Raw genomic sequence first — 18,432 nt, 5'->3', positions numbered from 1 at the left:
CTTGAACTCCTCCCAAGTTTGGTATTAATATTGTAGTTTAGTGTTACCTTAAAATACCCGGAGTAGATACTACTCCCATCATGGTTTGGTCTTGGTTATAAAGATAAGTGTTTAATCACCACCATGGTTTAATCATATAGTTTAGCACTAGGTTATCCTTAAGTTCCATGTTTAGGCATAATCTTTAACTAGTGAGCAATTCTAGGGTTATAATCATATTCACCTAATGGCACATGGTTTGGAATTTAATTGTGGCTTAGGTTTTTAGTTGTGATCACCCAAGTGATCCACAACTAGGTTTGAGATATACTTCGGGTTGCAGAATTGAGATAACACCATATTGTGTTTTCTAGGGTTTAATCTCCCCTAATCAAAGTAATATGGTTACTTGATTATTAGTTTCTGTTCTCCTTTAATTACTAAGGACTTGAGAATTGTTTTTATCTTATACCAATAGATTTCTATTATATCCTTAATTTATTGCTAAAGTAACTAAAGTTGTTATAGTTCTTTTTATAGTTAACTTTGGTCATATGGATGGATGGTTTCTCACCATATTAAGTATGGAGTTTTACTCTAAGGTTTTCTTAGGTCCTTTAATTTATGAAACATAGATATGGTAAGATTCTACTTATGATCACCAATTGAATCACAAGTTAAGGTTGGAATATAAGCCTAGGGTTGCCTACTAGTTACCACCCTATGATTTCATGTGGTGAATGAGATCTACTTATCCTGTTAGGGTTTATTCTCCATACCACAGTTCTTAGGGTTTATGATCATCACTTAATTAATAATGATCAAGGTTTGGCTTCCTAAGGTACCTTTCAATAAAAAGGTTTCTCACTTCCATGATCAAGCATTGTCTTGATCAGCTAGGGTATAGTACTTCTAATTTACCTTCTTGAATGGGACTACTATGGTTGCCTCATTATTTTATATCCCAGGAGATTCCCTGGGATAATTACTTAGAGTTGTTCTCATGAATGATGATATAACCATTTGGATATATATAATAGGTATCTCCCTTAAATCCAAGTGTTTCCTCAACTAACTTAAGTGTAACACCATATCTTGAGCTCTCTTGTATAGGAATGGATTATTCTAGGGTTTATGGTGTACTCCTAATATTTATTTAGGTTACTGAGCCAAAGATTCAATTGTCTATCTTAGTTGGTTTATTCCACTCCTTATTTCACTAAGTCATGGATATAGTCTTATTCCACTTGGTATTTGGTGATCTCACCACTTCAAGGTGAAATGGTTTACCTAATATTTTAGTTCAAAGTTTAACATTGATTCTTAAATAGGTAAAGCTGGAATTAGTATGATTGGTCTCTCTCTCATTTGGGAAGGACTTGCATAATACTCTAGGGTTCCTCTTGAAGATGATAATTTGAATCCTTGGATGTATATCCAAGGTTTAACTCAAGGTTTGTTATTGCTTCTCTAATAATTATAATAGAACTCTCACCTCTCTATGTTTGGTGTGTATTAATTATATGGAATAGAGAAATGTATTTCTAGAGTTGATCTCCTTGTTATGTTTCCAAGACTAGAGTAGAATGAATACCATGAGGTTCATGGTAGGATCAAGGATTTGTTTAAGACATGGAAAAGATAAGTGAAGCATGGTTTCTCCATTTATTGTTACTTGATTTCCAAATAGATGTATGTTCATATGTTATGGTAAGGATTACCATATTATGATATGTTATAAGATCAAGCAATTGATCATTGAGTAAAGTGTTGTTGTGTTGATTATTAGTTCCATTTGATCTAACCCCTTAGATCAAATCATCTCTACCCAAAACAAGGTTTGAACAAAGTCACATTGAGGTTTATAGCGCTTGACTTGATGAGCTACTTCAATTCCACCAAGGTCAAGTGAAACTTCAATCATCGTGACTGTTTTACTTTAAAGCGCGAAAATTCCCCAGATTTTCTATGCATGAATGCAATGCACACATCTGATTCCTCTATTTTTGTAACCCCATTACCTGGGATATTACACGTACTTAGCCAGCCACGATTGCTTCTCAGGATCGGCTCCTGACGTCCCTCCTGCCGTTCCAGAGGCCCCTGATATTGCAGCCTGGTTCGAGAGTGCCCAGGCGTTGCAGTCCGGTACGTATGCGCACGCGTATCCGTGCGGGACCTCCTTGGGTGCCTCGGTAGGAATTGGTAGTCACTAGGATCACCACCAATCTTGTAGACGACGTATGCCGATGAGTTCGGCGAGTCCGGTGCTGCCCATGCGAACGGCCGGGCCGGAGTGGCATCTCTCCTTTGAAAGTCCCCAAAGCCGGTCCCGACGGGGAGTACCGGTGACTCATGATTTCCTTGACGACGCGCAGAGCGACACGCTCCAAGGTGTTCACCAGGCTCTCAGAGTGGCGGTGCAGCGAATGAGCCACCATGTAGTTGATCTCCTCGCCGCAGCCGACCCGGTGCGTTCTTCCGACGGGGCGGACAGGTCCACTCCATCGAGCGCGCCTTCGGTGTGAAACCCTTCCACCCGACGCCATGGGAGCGGGTTCGGTGGAAGGAGCCGATGAGCTCGGCTTCGAGGGTTGCCTTGATCTCGTCATGTTTCTTCTTGAGCTCATCGAGCGGATCCTCGTACGTGACCGGAGTGTCTTCCGCCATCTCGGATGTAGATGGCGATGTTGTGGATGTCGAAGGCTGTCCCACCGGGCGTGCCGGAATGTGTTGACGTCGAAACCCCCGGCGGGCGGAGACGGGCAACACCGTAGAGCCGGGAACAACTAGGGCTGCGGCCGGCCCCGGTCCCTCGGAGCGACGGCCCGCAAAGCCTCCCGGTCGCACGCGCCGATGCCAACCGCAAGGGCGTGCCACCCGACCTATACCCGGTCGGGAAGGTGTGGATGATGCCTCGCTTAGTTTCCTGCAGGGCACACACGTAAACGTTAAATACGAGCCTTGATCGGCTCTCAAGTTATCTCCGTGAATCGGCTCAAAGAGCCGATCCACCCATGATTCAGACGAGGTGTCCGAATATATGGTGGTCCTGCTTGATCAATGTAAAGCTAATGAGATCTACGACGATCTGGGGTTTTCACCGCATAACCGGATCATCCTACTCACGATTGGGCCTCGCGCTCGCGCACGGTGACCGTAAGCCGATCCTAGACAGGGCCTAAAAACCAACACGAGGTTGATCCCCGGAACATCCTTTCTAGGGCTAGCAAACGCCACCCTACACGCCGCTGGATCCTCCAACCCTTTGTAAGGCCTAACTATTGCAGATATTAAACTAATCCTTGTAGAACAAGGAGCGATCGTAACGGATCAGATCTACTAAACTATGATCAAGCGGGTGTCGCCCCTACACCTAAGATAGGTGTAAGGGCGGCTAGACATGCAAGGGTTGCACTACGAAACCATGTAATATGAAGAACAATGCTAACCCTAACATGTCTAAGATAACTACGTTGCTCGCCATCAAAAAGGCTTCAGTACGAGCAACGCATGAACAACGTGGGCAGGCTTTGTGCTGCCTAGATCGCAAGATGCGATCTAGGCAGCATGATGCTTACCGGTAGAAACCCTCGAGACGAAGGAGTTGGCGATGCGCCGAGATTTGTTTGTGGTTGAACGTTGGTTGTTGTTTATTCCATAAACCCTAGATACATATTTATAGTCCAGGGGACTTTCTAATGTGGGCGTGCACCAAACCGTGCACGAGTAAGATTCTAACTTCCCAACTAAGATGCGATCTAATATGTTACAGATACACGGGCAAACAAGCCCAACTTGGTATAAAAGGCCGATTCACGTATTTCTTCCATGCATATTCTTCAAATCTATCTTGATCGCGGCCCACCTCTGACTCGGTCAAATTCTGGTGATAACACGCTGTGAGGCCTGCCACGGCCAGCTCGACTGCTTCTTTCTCGGATAAATGAACCGAATAACATCGGTTCTTGACAGTTTTGAAACGTTGAATGTATTCAGACACCGTCTCTCCTCGCCTTTGCCGAACTCCGCGTCGGATCGGCAATGCCCGCTTCGGTAGCTTCCGAATGATATTGTATGTGAAACTGCTCTTCCAGCTTGCTTCCATGTCCGAACCGAATCGGGGGTAGCGAGGTGTACCACCCAAAGGCTGGACCCGTGAGAGATTGGGCAAAGAACCTCACACGTAGCCGTTCCGATGCCGAAACCATACCCGAGCTGTGCCAAGTATCGGCTCACGTGCTCGATGGAGCTAGATCCTTCGATCCACTAAATTTTGTGAAGTCGAGGAGCCGATATTTGGGAGGCGGCGGGATCAGGTCATACTCATTGGGATACGGCTTGGAATAGCCGATTGTTTTCTTCTTCGGCAGGATACCGAACCGATCTCTCGAGATTGCGCCGATCTGATCCACGGTAGGAGCTGTAGAGGTTGAGCTGTCCGGACTCGTTGTAGTAGCATATTTAGTTAGCCACGCCTCGTTTCTCGAGCATCCGCTCCAGAACTCCCCGCCGCTCCGAAGCAATCCCTCCCGCCGTAACAATCGCTCCTCGCTCCGGCAGTTCCTCCTCGCCGAAGTTTGGATCGCGCGTGTCCGGCTTGTTGCGGTCCGGCACGTATGTGCACACGTATCCATGTGGGATTTCCTTGGGCGGCTCATACAAGAATTGGTAGTCGCCAGGATCACCTCCAACCTTATAGACAACGTATGCCGGTGAACCTTGTTGCTGTGGAGCTGCCACTGCAAATGGCAGTGGTGGCCTGGTGTGGAATGGCATCTCTCCCTGGTGAGTCCCTAAAGCAGGGCCTGACGGAGAGTACTGATGTTTCATGATTTCTTGCACCACACGAAGCGCAACTCGCTCAAGCGTATTCACCAGGCTCTCAGAATGCCGATGTAGAGAATGAGCCACAGCATAGTTAATTTCTTGGCGCAGGGCTCTGGTATGTTCCTCCGAAGGGAGAGACAGATCTAATCCCTCGAACGCGCCTTCTGGTGTGAATCCTTTGAACCTGATGCCGTGCGAACGGGTCTTCTCAAAAGAGCCGATGAGATCGGCTTCAAAGATGGCCTTCAGCTCATCATATTTCTTCTTATGCTCGCAGTAGATCCTCGTACTTGATCGGTTCGTCCGACATCTTGGCTGCCGATGTTGACGTGGTTGTTGTAGAAAGTGTCCCACGGGCGTGCCAGAATGTGTTGCCTGCCAAAACTCACCGGCGAGCAGTGGTTAAGCAACACGAAGAGCCGGGAGGCCCCCACGACCGCTTAGTGGGCCCTGGCGCCTCGCGTCGTCCCGCAAAGTCCCAGCACACGTCCTGGCGGTTGCAGGGCGTGCCACCCGACCTAGACCTGGTCGGGAAGGTGTTGGATTGCTTCGACTAGTCTCCCGCATGGTATCCACGTAAACATTAAATACGAGCCCGATCGGCTCTCGAGTTGCCTCGTGGATCGGCTCAAAGAGCCGATCGCCCCATGGTTCACGTTGGATTTACGATGACATGGGGATCCTGCTTGATCAAAACAAAGCTAAACCAATCTACGACAGTTTAGGGTTTTCACCGCATAACCGGAACATCCTACGCGTAGCTGGGCCTAGCAGATACGAAAGATGATGGAAACTATCCCTAAAAGAGGCCTAAAAACCAACATTAAGTCAATTCCCGGAACATCCCTTGTAGGAACGGTAAAACAACACCTAACGCACTACCGGATCATCCAACCCCAGCATAAGGCCTAATCATGTAGATATTAAACTAATCCTTGAGACAAGGAGCAACTATAACAGATTGGATCTACTAAGTAACGAACAAGCAAGATGCTGCCCTTACACCTATTCAGGTGTAAGGACAGCTAGATATCGAGGGACGACATTGCTAAGCAAATATGCATAAGAAAATCATCAATGCAAGCCCCAAAACATCTACGATAAATAGTGCTACTCGCCATCAACAACGCTTCAGCACGAGTAACACAAGGTAATCGAATAAACGTGTCTCGCCTAGATCGCAAGATGCGATCTAGGCAGCATGATGCTTACCCGAAGAAACTCTCGAAATAAGGGGTGGCGATGCGCCTGGTTTGTGTTTGTTGTGAACGTGATTGTCCTCCTTTCTCAATAACCCTAGGTACATATTTATAGTCCAAGGGACTTTCTAATTCGGAAGTACACTCGACCGTGTACGAGCCAAACTCTATCTTTTACTTCTAACCGACACGATCTAATATTATTTACAGATACACGGGCACGCTGGCCCAAATTCTAGCCCCAGGGCCGATTCAGAAACTCCTCTTAGATGTAAATCTTCCAAGCCCATCTTCATCACGGCCCAACTCCAATGCGGTCAAATTCTGGCGATAAGACAAACATCATTCTCCACACCATACGTTTAATCCTTTGTTTACAGCAAGCCGGTGAGATTGACAACCTCACTGTTAAGTTGGGGCAAAGTATTTTGGTTGTGTTGTGCATGTTCCACGTTGGCGCCGGAATCCCTGGTGTTGCGCCGCACTACACTCCTCCACCAACAACCTTCACGTGGCCTTCATCTCCTACTGGTTCGATAACCTTGGTTTCATACTGAGGTAAAACTTGCTGCCGTATGCATCACACCTTCCTCTTGGGGTTCCCAACGGACGTGTGCTTCACGCGTTATCAAGCTCTTTTTCTGGCGCCGTTGCCGGGGAGATCAAGACACGCTGCAAGGGGAGTCTCTCACATCCAATCTCTTTACTTTGTTATTGTCTTGCTTTACTTTATTTTATTTTCTGTTTTGTTTGCTTTCTTTATCAAAAACACACAAAAATTAGTTACTTGTTTTACTTTACTTTATTTAGTTTGCTTTACTTATTTTTATTACTGTTAAAATGAATACTCCTGGAAACACTAAGTTGTGTGACTTTACTAGCACCAATAATAATGATTTTATATGCACTCCTATTGCTCCACCTGCTACTACAACAGAATTCTATGAAATTAAACCTGCTTTACTAAATCTTGTTATGAGAGAGCAATTTTCTGGTGTGTTACTTCTCATGATGCTGCTGCCCATCTTAATAATTTTGTTGAACTTTGTGAAATGCAAAAGTATAAGGATGTAGATGGAGACATTATAAAACTGAAATTGTTTCCTTTCTCCTTAAGAGGAAGAGCTAAAGATTGGTTGCTATCTTTGCCTAAGAATAGTATTGATTCATGGACTAAGTGTAAATATGCTTTCATTGGTAGATATTATCCTCCTGCTAAAATTATATCTTTGAGAAGTAGCATAATGAATTTTAAGCAATTGGATAATGAACATGTTGCCCAAGCATGGGAAAGAATGAAATCTTTGGTAAAGAATTGCCCTACCCATGGACTAACTACTTGGATGATCATCCAAACCTTTTATGTAGGACTGAATTTTTCTTCGCGGAACCTATTGGATTCAGCTGCTGGAGGTACTTTTATGTCCATCACCTTAGGCGCCGCAACAAAGCTTCTTGATGATATGATGATAAATTACTCTGAATGGCACACGGAAAGGACTCCACAAGGTAAGAAGGTAAATTCTGTTGAAGAAACCTCCTCCTTGAGTGATAAGATTGATGTGATTATGTCTATGCTTTTGAATGGTAGATCTAATGTTGATCCTAATAATGTTCCTTTAGCTTCATTTGTTGCTCAAGAAGAGCATGTTGATGTGAACTTTATTAAAAATAGTAATTTCAACAACAATGCTTATAGGAATAATTTTGGTAACAACTATATGCCATATCCTTCTAATAGTGGCAATTCCTATGGTAGATCTGTTTTGCCTAGTGAGGAAAAGATGCTAGAAATTGAAAGAGCTACTAAGAGCTTTATGCAATCACAATATGAGCAAAATCAATTGTTTACTAAAACTATGAATGAACAATCTGCCTTGTTGAAAAATATAGGAAATCAACTTGAAAATTTGAATATGGAAATTTCTGGTTTGCAAACTAAACTTTCAAATGCTGAAAACCGAATCTCATACATGTCTGAATCACAATCTTCTTTAATTAATAAAATGGCTGCTAAACCTGAGGATAATGATAAAAAATTTCTTGCTACAGCAAACGCCATACAAGTTCGAATTAATGACAATATTAGATTGATGGCTGAATTGCATGCTAGGTGGGAAAGAGAAGAAAAATTTGCTAAAGAGAATAATGTAGCTAAAGTTTGGACAATTACCACCACTACTAATGTTGATGCTTCACATGTTGCTAAACCTCCTACTATCAATGATAAAATAATTGGTGTTGGCAATGTTTCTATTCCTAATGCAAAGCGTGCAAAACTGCGTGAAACTGCTAAAACTGCTGAAACTGTTTGTGATAAAACTGCTGAAATTTTTCAAAATATTGGGGACAATGATACCATTGCTGTAGATCATAATGGTTTAGATTTCTATGATTGTCATATCTCTGAAGTTATTAAGTTCTTACAAAAACTTGCTAGAAGTCCTAATGCTAGTGCTATAAATTTGGCCTTTACAAAACATATTACAAATGCTCTCATAAAAGCTAGAGAAGAGAAATTAAAACTTTAAACTTCTATTCCTAGGAAGTTGGAAGATGGTTGGGAGCCCATCATTAAGATGAAGGTCAATGATTTTGATTGTAATGCTTTATGTGATCTTGGTGCAAGTATTTCTGTTATGCCTAAGAAAATCTATAATATGCTTGACTTGCCACCATTGAAAAATTGTTATTTGGATGTTAATCTTGCTGATAATTCTACAAAGAAACCTTTGGGGAGGATTGATAATGTTCCCATTACGATTAACAATAACCTTGTCCCGTTGATTTTGTTGTCTTGGATATTGAATGCAATGCATCTTGTCCCATTATTTTGGGAAGACCTTTTCTTCGAACTGTTGGTGCTATTATTGATATGAAGGAAGGGAATATTAAGTATCAATTTCCTCTCAAGAAAGGTATGGAACACTTCCCTAGAAAGAGAATGAAGTTACCTTTTGATTCTATTATTAGAACAAATTATGATGTTGATGCTTCATCTCTTGATAATACTTGATTCACACTTTCGCGCCTAGCCGAAAGGCGTTAAAGAAAAGCGCTTATGGGAGACAACCCATTATTTTACTTCTGCACTTTTGTTTTATATTTGAGTCTTGGAAGTTGTTACTACTGTAGCAACCTCTCCTTATCTTTACTTTATTGCATTGTTGTGCCAAGTAAAGTCTCTAATAGTTAAGTTGATACTAGATTTGGATTGCTGCGTAGAAACAGATTTCTTCCTGTCGCGAATTTAAGTAGATCTCTCTGTAGAAGAATCAAAAAAATCTGCCAATTTACATGCGTGATCCTCAGATATGTACGCAACTTTCACTAGTTTTGAACTTTTTCATCTGAGCATGTTAAGTGCCTCTAAAAAATTCGTCTTTACGGACTGTTCTGTTTTGACAGATTCTGCCTTTTATTTCGCATTGCCTCTTTTGCTATGTTGAATGGATTTCTTTGTTCCATTAACTTTCAGTAGCTTTGGGCAATGTCCAGACGTGTTAAGAATGATTATGTCACCTCTGAATATGTGAATTTTTGATTATGCACTAACCCTCTAATGAGCTTGTTTTGAGTTTGTTGTGGAGGAAGTTTTCAAGGATCAAGAGAGGAGGATGATACAATATGATCAAGAAGAGTGAAAAGTCTAAGCTTGGGGATGCCCCCGTGGTTCATCCCTGCTTATTTCAAGAAGACTCAAGCATCTAAGCTTGGGGATGCCTAAGGCATCCCCTTCTTCATCGACAACTTATCAGGTCACCTCTAGTGAAACTATATTTTTATTCCGTCACATCTTATGTGCTTTACTTGGAGCGTCTGTTTGCTTTTATTTTTGTTTTTGTTTGAATAAACTCGGATCCTAGCATTCTTTGTGTGGGAGAAAGACACGCTCCGCTGTTTCATATGAACACTGGTGTTCTTAGCGTTACTTTTAATGTTCATGGCGAAGGTTGAAACTGCTTCGTTCATTATTATTTGGTTGGAAACAGAAAATGCTTCATGTGGTAATTGGTATATTGTCTTGAATAATTTGATACTTGGCAATTGTTGTGCTCAAATAGATCATGTTTAAGCTCTTGCATCATGTACTTTGCACCTATTAATGAAGAACTACCATAGAGCTTGTTGAAATTTGGTTTGCATGATTGGTCTCTCTAAAGTCTAGATATTTTCTCGGTGAAGTGTTTGAACAACAAGGAAGACAGTGTAGAGTCTTATAATGCTTGCAATATGTTCTTATGTAAGTTTTGCTGTATCGGTTCATACTTGTGTTTGCTTCAAACAACCTTGCTAGCCAAAGCCCTGTACTGAGAGGAAATGCTTCTCGTGCATCCAAATCCTTGAGCCAAAACCCATGCCATTTGTGTCCACCATACCTACCTACTATGTGGTATTTCTCTGCCATTCCAAAGTAAATTACTTGAGTGCTACCTTTAAAATTTCATTCCTTGTCTTTGCAATACATAGCTCATGGGAAAATAGCCTTAAAAACTATTGTGGTAAAGAATATGTAGCTTATGTATCTTATTTCTTATAAGTTGCTTGTTGAGCGGTAACCATGTTTCGGGGACGCCATCAACTATTACACCTTTGTTGAATATCATGTGAGTTGCTATGCATGTTCGTCTTGTCTGAAGTAAGGGCGATTTATCATGATAAAATGGTTTGAGTATGCATATTGTTAGAGAAGAACATTGGGCCGCTAACTAAAGCCATGAATCATGGTGGAAGTTTCAGTTTGGACACTAATCCTCAATCTCTTATGAGAATATTATCTGTTGTTGAATGCTTATGCATTAAAGAGGAGTCCATTATCTGTTTTCTATGTTGTCCCGGTATGGATTTCCTTAGTTGAGATCTATCAAAAACGAGAAATCAAATGCGATTTATCTCCTTGGACCTTCGTACAGGCAGCATAGAGGTACCCCTTTGTGACACTTGGTTGAAACATATTTTATGCAATGATAATCCATGTAAATCCAAGCTAATTAGGACAAGGTGCGAGCCCTATTGGTATTCTATGCATGAGGCTTGCAACTTATAAAATGTCTTATGCATAACACATATGAATTATTACTACCGTTGACAAAATTGTTTCTATGTTTTCATAATAAAAGCTCTAGCACAAAAAATAGTAATCCATGCTTCCCTCTGCGAAGGGCCATTCTTCTACTTTATGTTGAGTCACTTTACCTACCTCTTTCTATCTTAGAAGCAAACACTTGTGTCAACTGTGTGCATTGATTCCTACATACTTGCTTATTTGCATTCATCATATTTCTTTGTGTTGACAATTATCCATGAGATATACATGTTGAAGTTGAAAGCAACCGCTGAAACTTATATCTTCCTTTGTGTTGCTTCAAAACTTTCTACTAAGAATTTATTGCTTTATGAGTTAACTCCTATGCAAGACTTATTGATGCTTGTCTTGAAAGTACGATTCATGAAAAGTCTTTGCTATATGATTTAGTTGTTTAATCATTGTCTTTACCATTGCTTCGAATCACTTCATTCACTTCATATACTTTACAATAGTATTGATCAAGATTATGATAGCATGTCACTTCAGAAATTATCCTTGTTATCGTTTACCTACTCGAGGGCGAGTAGGAACTAAGCTTGGGGATGCTTGATACGTCTCAAACGTATCCATAATTTCTTATGTTCCATGCTAGTTTTATGACAATACTCACATGTTTTATACACACTTTACATCATTTATATGCATTTTCCGGCACTAACCTATTAACGAGATGCCGAAGCGCCAGTTCCTGTTTTGTGCTGTTTTTGGTTTCAAAAATCCTACACAGGAAATATTCTCGGAATTGGACGAAACGAACGCCCAGGGTCTTATTTTTCCACGGAGCTTCTAGAAGACCGAAGGAGATACGAAGTGGGCCACGAGGTGGCGACACACTAGGGCGGCACGGCCAAGGAGGGCCCCGCGCCGCCCTATGGTGTGGGCCCCTCGAGCGCCCCCCGACTCTGCCCTTCCGCCTACTTAAACTCTCCGTCGCGAAAACCCTATTACCGAGAGCCACGATACGGAAAAAGTTCCAGAGACGCCGCCGCCGCCAATCCCATCTCGGGGATTCAGGAGATCGCCTCCGGCACCCTGCCGGAGAGGGGAATCATCACCGGAGGGCTCTACATCACCATGCCCGCCTCCGGACTGATGCGCGAGTAGTTCATCCTTGGACTATGGGTCCATAGCAGTAGCTAGATGGTTGTCTTCTCCTCATTGTGCTATCATGTTAGATCTTGTGAGCTGCCTATCATGATCAAGATCATCTATTTGTAATGCTACATGTTGTGTTTGTTGGGATCCGATGAATATTGAATACTATGTCAAGTTGATTATCAATCTATCATATATGTGTTGTTTATGTTCTTCCATGCTCTCCGTTGCTAGTAGAGGCTCGGCCAAGTTGATACTTGTGACTCCAAGAGGGAGTATTTATGCTCGATAGTGGGTTCATGCCTCCATTGAATCTGGGACGAGTGACGGAAAGTTCTAAGGTTGTGGATGTGCTGTTGCCACTAGGGATAAAACATCAATGCTTGGTCTAAGGATATTTGTGTTGATTACATTACGCACCATACTTAATGCAATTGTCTGTTGTTTGCAACATAATACTGGAAGGGGTGCGGATGCTAACCCGAAGGTGGACTTTTTATGCATAGATGCATGCTGGATAGCGGTCTATGTACTTTGTCGTAATGCCCTCATTAAATCTCATAGTAATCATCATGATATGTATATGCATCTCTATTTGTCAATTGCCCAACTGTAATTTGTTCACCCAACATGCTATTTCTTATTGGAGAGACACCACTAGTGAACTGTGGACCCCGGTCCATTCTTTTACATCTAAAATACAATCTACTGCAACTCTGTTCTATGTTGTTTTCTACAAGCAAACATCATTCTCCACACCATATGTTTAATCCTTTGTTTACAGCAAGCCGGTGAGATTGACAACCTCACTGTTAAGTTGGGGCAAAGTATTTTGGTTGTGTTGTGCGGGTTCCACGTTGGCGCCGGAATCCCTGGTGTTGCGCCGCACTACACTCCTCCGCCAACAACCTTCACGTGGCCTTCATCTCCTACTGGTTCGATAACCTTGGTTTCATACTGAGGGAAAACTTGTTGCTGTACGCATCACACCTTCCTCTTGGGGTTCCCAACGGACGTGTGCTTCACGCGTTATCAGCAAGGTATGCCATGCATGCACACTAATTATATATATATATATATATATATATATATATATTATGAGGCAACTTAATCAAATGTGTTTTCATTCGAGAGAACTTGTCAAAATTCAAGTTAATTAATTTATCATCGCTAATTAGTTGGCCGCCTGCTTGATGCGCAATTAAGTGTCACTGGCCTATATATGTAGGGTTTAATTAGGGTTTAGGGTTAGCTAGGGGTTAGGGTTAGGGTTAGTGTTAGGGTTAGGGTTTAGGGTTTAGTGTTTAGGGTTTAGGGTTTAATGTTTAGGGTTTAGGGTTTAGTGTTTAGGTTTAGGGTTTAGGGTTTAGTGTTTAGGGTGTTTAGGGTGTTTAGGGTTGAGGGATTAGGGATTAGGGTTTTAGGGTTTAAGGTTTAGGGATCATCGATCGAGTGCGCACACACATTATTAGAGGCACCCACGCCTTTGCGCATAAAGTGCATGCGTATATATGTGTGTTTTTTGGCCACCAATGATATATAGATGATCGAGAGAGAGAGAGAGAGAGATTGAAATCCCCAAGAATATGTTCAAATATATATTAGAATATATGCACGAATGCATGGTAGGCCATGCATGCATACTAATTATATATATATTATGAGGCAACTTAATCAAATGTGTTTTCATTCGATATAACTTGTCAAAATTCAAGTTAATTAATTTAGCATCGATAATTATATAATTAATTAATGAATCTCAGGGAGATGTTATTCAACATGATCGATATAGGCCATGCATGTATATATTAATTGGTGTTAATCTACGGTTTGTTATAGCTAGCTGCTTGATGACCCACAAGTATAGGTGGTGTATCGTAGTACTTTCGATAAATAAGAGTGTCGAACCCAACGAGGAGCAGAAGGTGTTGACAAGCAGTTTCGATGAAGGATTCACTGTAAATGCTCACAGACAAGTATTCATGGGGTTTTTGATATAGCAGATAAATAAAGTACGAGTAAGTAAAATGCGAGAGAAATAATTGCAGCGAGTGGCCCAATCCTTTTTAGCACAAAGGACAAGCCGGTTTGTTTACTTATAATGACCAGACGTTCTTGAGGACACACGGGAATTTAGTCTAGTGCTTTCGCTTCATATAGCTGATTAATCTTCATTGTTTTGATAAGTGTTGTGTGGGTGAACCTATGCTAATTCACCGCCCTTCCTAGGACTAATACATACTTGTGATTATACCCCTTGCGAGCATCCGCAACTACAAGAAAGTAATTAAGATAAATCTAACCACAGCCTTAAACTCGAGATCCTCGCTATCCCTCCCGCATCGATATACCAACGGGGGTTCAGGTTGATGTCACTCCGGCAACCCCACAATTAGCAAACGAATACAAAATGTATTCCCCTAGGCCCATAAAGGTGAAGTATCATGTAGTCGACGTTCACATGACACCACTAGAAGAATAACACCACAACTTAAATATCATAACATTGAATATTACCCAACATAATTCACTACTAACATTTAGACTTCACCCATGTCCTCAAGAACTAAACGAACTACTCACGAGACATCATATGGAACATTATCAGAGGTGATATGATGATGAATAACAATCTGAACATAAACCTTGGTTCAATAGTTTCACTCAATAGCATCAATACCAAGTAGAAATCAATACCGGGAGAGTTTGCCCTATCAAACAATCAAGATCCAACCCTAATTGTTACAGCGGTGATGATGATGAAGATGATGGTGATGATGATGGAGATGATGTCCAGCTCGATGACGGTGACGATGGCGTCAATTTCCCCCTCCGGGAGGGAATTTCCCCGGCGGATTCCTGCCCGCCGGAGAGCTCTTTTCTCTCTGGTGTTTTCCGCCCCGCAGAGGCGGCTGTGACTCTTCGCGACTATCCCCCGTAGCTTAGGTTTTCGGGATGAAGAAGTACGCGAAGGAGAGGAGGCCAGAGGGGGTCGTGGGCCCCCTCCCCACAAGGCGGCGCGGCCAGGGCAGGGCCCGCGCCGGCCTATGAGGCGGCCCAGGGCGGCCCTCCTCGGCTCCTCCTTTTGGCTCCCTCCGTCTTCTGGAAAAATAGGATTTTCAGTATAATTCCCGTCAATTGCTGATCTTCCGAAATATTGCATTCTGACGGTGCTTTTTCCAGCAGAATCCTGACTCCGGTGCGCGATTCCGCAATAATCATGAAACATGCAAAATAGATGAAATAACATAAGTATCATCTCTAAATATGAAATATATCAATGAATAACAAGTAAATTATGATATAAAATTGTGATGCAAAATGGACGTATCAACTCCCCCAAGCTTAGACTTCGCTTGTCCCCAAGCGAAACTGAACTCAGTAAACAAGACCACATGTTTATGGAGTGAAGAGTCGATAAATAAAATACGGACAAGAAGCATCATATTAATTCACACAAGGCATTCTAGTGAACAACTTCCCAATATGATTCAACTTGAAACAAGTAAAAGGAGATCACAAATAAAGGTGCATATGAAACCATAATTGGTGATGGCAAACTTCGTTCTTGGTCAGAGAACATTTAACAGATTGTACTTATTTATCGAGCAGCGCTCTTATATTAAAGCTCATAGCAAAATTTGCATACTCAATCATAATAATCTCCTCATAATCATTGATAATCTTCAAAGCTATATTCATTCAGATAAAACTTGTACTAAACAAAGAAGAATAAAAGACATGATTAAATATATCACAATATAGATGGTTGGATCACAACAACTCAATTGCTTGCTTAAGATGGAGGGAAATAGGTTTATTGACTCAACATAGAATAAAAGATAGGCCCTTCGCAGAGGGAAGCAGGGATTAAATCATGTGCTAGAGCTTTTCAAGTTTTGAAATCATATAGAGAGCATAAAAGTAAAGTTTTGAGAGGTGTTTGTTGTTGTCAACGATCGGTAGCGGGTACTCTAACCCCCTTGCTAGACAAACTCTCAAAGAGCGGCTCCCATAAAGTTTTATTTTTGGTTGACACTCCTTCCAACCTTTGCTTTCACAAACCATGGCTAACCGAATCCTCGGGTGCCTGCCAACAATCTCATACCATGAAGCAGTGTCTTTTTATTTTAGTTTTATTTAGATGACACTCCTCCCCACCTTTGCTTTCTCAAGCCATGGCTAACCGAATCCTCGGGTGCCGTCTAACAATCACATACCGTGGAGGAGTGTCTATTTGTAAAATTACGAAAGTTAATTAATTTGGGACTGGGAACCCCATTGCCAGCTCTTTTTGCAAAGTTATTGGATAAGTGGATGAAGCCACTAGTCCATTGGTGAAAGTTGCCCAACAAGATTGAAAGATAAAACACCACATACTTCCTCATGAGCTATAAAACATTGACACAAATAAGGGATGATAAATTTTGAATTGTTTAAAGGTAGCACATGAAGTATTTACTTGGAATGGCAGGAAATACCATGTAGTAGGTAGTTATGGTGGACACTGATGGCATAGGTTTGGGTTAAAGTTTGGATGCACGAGAAGCATTCCCTCTCAGTACAGGTCTTTGGCTAGCAAGGTTGATTAGCAAGCATAAGAGTTGAGGGAAACAAACAAATATACATGTGATAGAAACAATCATGCATCTTCCTTGTAAGCACAAACAATTTTAACTTCAGAATACTAAGCTCATAGCTAACAAGAAAGAAAGATAATGAAGCAACATATCTACATGTATTTGTTCTCTACTTAAACTCAAAGTGTTGTTGCTATTGACCAATGCTAAGTTTGCCAAAACCAAATAGATTTAATCAATGCTCCCAAAGTGATACCAATACTAACAACAAGATCAATCACATAATTGAGATTGCAAACTAAAATAAGATGTGCAATATGTAAATGATAAGACTTATCATTAATATTCCATAACGATAACTCACACTAAGGGATACATAGATAACCAACTAAAGAGAGACACTTCCATACCGCAACACATCTTATATGATAACTTCCCTACTCATGATATGATGCTACTTGATAATAAAAAGGTAAAAGATAGTGATGATGTGATACCGCGGCACTCCCCCAAGCTTGGAACAAACCAAGGGGATGCCAATACCGATGACGAATTACTCCTTCGGTGGTGATGGTGGATCCTTGATAAGCTTCTCAACAAGCTCTTTTAGCTCATCAATCTTGTACATGAGGTTACGGATCATCTCCGAATTGTTCTCGATGCGGTTAAAAAGTATATCCGACGGCGAGTCCCAACTCTTGGAGTTGTTTCCCCAATCTTCAGCTTCAGGCTTCATCTTTCCTGCAATGTTAGAACGATCTATATCCCAGTTGCTAGGCAATACTGCCTTGGGAACCCTTTCAGTTTGACTATTATGAATTAGAATGTGGAAGGGTTTGTAGGTGTCTGGAGGAGATGTCCTTGGAGCTAGGTAATGACGTGGGACTCTCCCTCCGGTGTTAATCCTTGCGCTTTTCTTGGTGTTGAATGGATTTGCCACCACTCCGATGCTTGCGACGGTGGCACGCGGGTATACTCGCGGAACTTCCTCCACTTCTCCTTCATCCTCGCTCTCGACTTCCTTCTTCAAATCGGGGTCTTGAATATCTTCCTCCAAAGGCTCCTTGTCCTTGTTGTTGGAGACCATGGTGCTTCTAGATCAAAACAGATCCTGGCAGAAAACAGCTCGAAACAAAACGCGACGAGAGAACGATATACGGACCTCCAGGGGTCCGGGGGATTATATAGCAGAAATTTTCACAACAGAAGGAAATTACCAGGTCGAACAGGAGTCGGAGAGGGACATCGAGGCGCCGTCCTCAGAGGGCGGCGCGGCCAGGCTGGGGCCCGCGCCGGCCTATGGGGGCACGCCCTCGTGCGTCTCCTCCACTCCGTTTCGATCTCGTAATTTTTCATATTTTCCGAAAATAGCAAAAACATTGTTCGTAAAGTTAAACGCGAACTTTTTATTACCAGTACTGTTACCTATTCAAAGTCGAACTCTGCAGAACTGTCAGTTTGACCTTTGATGAAAGCTTCCGGAGTCACCACTTGAATAACATCAACATCTTCATTATAAGAATCTCCAGAGATATAGTGCTTGAGTCTTTGTCCATTCACTACTTGTGTGGCATCACCTTGCAGGGAACTAATTTTAATTGCCCCTGAACGATACACCTCCACAATAACATATGGTTCTTCCCATTTTGAGAGCAATTTC

The sequence above is a fragment of the Lolium rigidum genome, chromosome 3, assembly GCF_022539505.1.
Source record: "Lolium rigidum isolate FL_2022 chromosome 3, APGP_CSIRO_Lrig_0.1, whole genome shotgun sequence".
Classification (NCBI taxonomy): Eukaryota; Viridiplantae; Streptophyta; class Magnoliopsida; order Poales; family Poaceae; genus Lolium; species Lolium rigidum.
This window is presented reverse-complemented; position numbering follows the sequence as displayed.